Below are 4,513 nucleotides of genomic sequence, written 5' to 3' on the forward strand. Positions count from 1 at the left end.
AACGCTGTGCTCTGTGCATGGAAGCAATTCCCCCCCTTCTTTCTTAGAGATAAATGTTTCCTATATACTGTAGATGTTGTTTGCTTACGGCATAATAACGTCACCGGTGTTTTCCTATAAACTTCGTTCGCAAGTCGACTAAGGAAAGCCTTCCTCCCCTCAATCTTCACCGGCGAGTTTATGGATTCGCCTCCACTCCGCCTGCCGCTCTGGCGGCGGTGGCGGGAAGGGGATTTCTGGTGCCTCGAATCCGGCTAGTAGATAGGTAGCGGTTTAGTCCTCACAGGGACGCGTTTGGACGGATGGCGGCACTTCCTCTCCGAGTCAGTCTTCCGGATTTCGGTCCTCCTCAAGTTCGTCCGCTGGGACGGATTAGACGAAGTTTCGGCATAGATTCCTGCCAGCTCCTCAGGTCGGTGAGGTTAGGGTTTCTCGTCGTGCATACACAACGGCGATATTTGGTGTCAGTTTCTTCAGATCTATTCAAGGATTCAAAGGCGACGTGTGCGGCTCTGGGGCGCTGGTCCTTAAGGGCACGTGCACGAAGACTTCCCGACTATCATTGACAAGGTCAGGCCGGCTCCGGTACGGACGCAGTGACAATGGTGCGTTGGCTGCTCGTTCCGGCGGCGGCAATGGTCACTCAGTGGTCCATGAACCTTGATGTAATTTTTATTATGTTTGAGGTGTTTTATACTTCCGATGAATCTTTATAATAGATTTGATTCGTCAAAAAGAAAGAAAAACGTATAACTCCATCCTCCGGACTAGAGTGGGAAATATATGAGTAAATCACTAGCATGGCATTAACACAAATAAACGCATATTGATATTCAGTTAAGCAAGCACATACTACGCTAATTGCAGAAAGATGTACGTATAACGGATAGCATGGCTAAAACAGTAGAAGCGGGATAAACGAGTTATACCCTCCAATAGGCCATGCAGAGGCCGCGGCGGCGGTGGCGGCAGCATCATCCTCGGCGACCTTCGCTTCCCAAAAACTTCGCACACTTATATAGGAGCAGTCGCGTGGAGAGACGTGGGTCGAGCGATCCAACGTCTCAGATCGTGGCTCAGCTGTCAGAAAACTCTCCGTTACTGACGAGGCGGGCGGCGGAGGAAGAGTGCGCGAGGGCCTCTTCCATCAGTGGGCATTGGTCTAGGTGGCGACTCTGGCGGCCATGCGGATCAGATGACGCCATGGACATATTATCATGGGCGTCGACCCGCTGGCTCTGCCGTACTTGCCGGGGAGGGGACTGCACCGTTGGTGCAGCACCCATAGTTCGCTCGTCAGCCTTCCGTACTGGCATCGTTGACTGCCACTGAGAGGGCCCCGACAGCCGCGTCCCATCGTTGTTGGCGAAACCCACGAGGCTCTGGATGGTGTCAACCCACTCATCCATCTTCTTCGGAGCCGGAGGAAAGTTCAACAATAGCTCCACCCGCGCCAGCACCTCCGCCGGTGACGTGGGCATGACTGGGCACAAGGATTGAGAGGTGGGTCGACTTCTACACGAGGCAGAAGGAGCTCGATCTCTGTCCTACTGACACGGTCGATGCTCGCCATCAGTTTGACGTGGCGGGCAGGCCATGTGTACCATGAGAATGGTGCACATGCTCCTTACCCGGCGGTTGGCCAGGGTTGACATCATTGCGGGGAAGCATCTCGTGTCCATCTTGCGATGGCCTCGGCGCGCGTCCCGCCACTCCGTCCTTCTTGGACCCTGCGGCGTCGTCCTTGGACATAGCCGCATTGACCTTGTGAACCGCGGCGCCGCCTTTCGATGTAGCAACACGTGGGTCGTGGCTTCCGGCGGAGCAAGTACGACTCTTGTCGCCGGAAGGGGTGGGGAGCGCTCGCCACCGGTCCCGCCCGCCGGAGGCGTCTAGACCGGCATCTTGGAGCCCGACGGTGGGACCCGACGGTGAACCCACCGTCGCGTTCTTCTTCTTCGACGCCATGGATGAAGAAGATGGTGAAACTGGCACGAAGACTGCTGGGGTGGATCCGCACAAGCGATCCCCCTACCTGGCGCGCCTAAGATGTCGGAGTACGACGATCTATGGGACCAGCGAGGATCCCTTTGCTGTTCGGCTTAGGAGATCGACGAGCACGGAGAGCAAATCCAAGAGTACACGCGCGAGGTTTTCTCAGGTTTGGGCCGCCGTGGAGGCGTAAAACCCTACTCCTATCTTTGGGTGGTTTGACTTGGGGATCAAGTTACCAATGCAGCTTGCCGAAAATGTGTGAGCCAGGTGCAGCTACTGTGTAAGAGTGAGCAGGGTGTCGACCCGTGCCAAGGTAGCCATGGGCCTCCTTTTATAGACAAAAAGGGGTCACCACGGTGGCAATATGGTCATTACATGTATGTGAATAGTAGTCTCGATGCTATCCAACCTAATCCTGCGAGACTAGGACAAGGGCATTTAATGAGCCATGAACCAATAGCAATCCTTTGGCAAAAGGTGTCTCTCCTTCTGTGTCATCGACGTGGATGAGCCTATCTCATCGACACGTCCACTAGGCGGGTGTCAATAAAGTTGATCTGCATGCGATGTGCTGACACACGTTCTGATGATCCCCCAAGTCGCTCACCCGCTTGACACATAATCTTGACAAGCCATCAGCTGGTCGATGAGGTGGAGCGATCGAGAAGCGAGAAGGGGGAAGCTTTTCGGCAAGGAGCTTGCCAGTGCAGGGCTTGCCAGCAACTGGAGTCTTGACCTTCAGTACTAACTTAGTACTTCTCGATCACCTGTTTGGAGGTTTTCTTCACGGTTTTGGTGGCCAAGCGTTGAGGCTTGGGTCAAGTTATCCTCCGGCAAAGCCTTGCCGTCCGGAGGGCTGCAACTGGCTGTGCACAAATCTAAGGTACTAAGGGACTCCTAATTTAGTACAGCGACACTGAACTAAATATACATGTTACCTGGCATTTTGTAATGGACCCTAAGGAGACTAACAATCCTTAGTATTTTATTTTTAGGCTCTAGGAACTTCACAAGCCCTAGGGCTCTTTGCAGATTTTAGTACTACCGTAGAAAATAATTGGTGAAGTAGACAAAGCAACGTAAAGTTAGATTGTGTCCTCGTCCTTTCTTTTTTTTCCCGCAAAAAAAAGAAAGGAACAAAACGACCTTCCACACATCGATGTATTTTTATTATTCTCGGGGACGTTTGTACTGCTGGTTTGATCAATAGAATTGATGCATTTTCGTAAAGAAAAAAGGAGAGTATTTGCCAAAAAAAAAATACATTGGCTTCCCCGGCATGGCACGATCGGTCTTCGTCACATAAGCAGAGCCTAACACGAATTGGTAAAGTACTAGCCATACATTCTCAAACAGCGGCTTAGATTTGACATGATCCCTTCAGGAATAAAATTTCTCCAAGATCTCGACAAATGCAAAATGGATGGATGATTGCCTCCTGTTAATATTTGAAGAAACAAGAAGAAAACAAAAGGTGGCAACTGGAATCACTTTAGCTTATGCAGTAGAAACATGTAGTCGACAGGAATTTCTCCAAAGGCGTTAGAACAGGAACTCTCTAATATGAAACTCTCTAATATTACTGGAGTACAAGATGCTGAAATTTGGGATGGGCTTTAGGCCCATATAACAATTTCTGAAAAATATCTAAGGCCCATGTGGGTTTATTGGCCCTAGGTGTGGTGGAAAGCTTTTGCTTAAAAAGAAAAGGTGTAGTAGGAAGTTTAATCCCACCCGCTAGTAGAGAAGGAGTTGTACCTCATTATAAGGGATGTTCTTTCACATGCTATTGGAGCTTGAGAATGGAAGAGGCCCTCGCGCACTCCTCCTCCGCCGCCCGCCTCGTCAGTAACGGAGAGTTTTCTGACAGCTGAGCCACGATCTGAGACGTTGGATCGCTCGACCCACGTCTCTCCACGCGGCTGCGCCTATATAAGTGTGCGAAGTTTTTGGGAAGCGAAGGTCGCCGAGGATGATGCTGCCGCCACCGCCGCCGCGGCCTCTGCATGGCCTATTGGAGGGTATAACTCGTTTATCCCGCTCCTACTGTTTTAGCCATGCTATCCGTTATACGTACATCTTTCTGCAATTAGCGTAGTATGTGCTTGCTTAACTGAATATCAATATGCGTTTATTTGTGTTAATGCCATGCTAGTGATTTACTCATATATTTCCCACTCTAGTCCGGAGGATGGAGTTATACGTTTTTCTTTCTTTTTGACGAATCAAATCTATTATAAAGATTCATCGGAAGTATAAAACACCTCAAACATAATAAAAATTACATCAAGGTTCATGGACCACTGAGTGACCATTGCCGCCGCCGGAACGAGCAGCCAACGCACCATTGTCACTGCGTCCGTACCGGAGCCGGCCTGACCTTGTCAATGATAGTCGGGAAGTCTTCGTGCACGTGCCCTTAAGGACCAGCGCCCCAGAGCCGCACACGTCGCCTTTGAATCCTTGAATAGATCTGAAGAAACTGACACCAAATATCGCCGTTGTGTATGCACGACGA

Source organism: Triticum dicoccoides, chromosome 6B (genome assembly GCF_002162155.2).
Source record: "Triticum dicoccoides isolate Atlit2015 ecotype Zavitan chromosome 6B, WEW_v2.0, whole genome shotgun sequence".
Taxonomy (NCBI): domain Eukaryota; kingdom Viridiplantae; phylum Streptophyta; class Magnoliopsida; order Poales; family Poaceae; genus Triticum; species Triticum dicoccoides.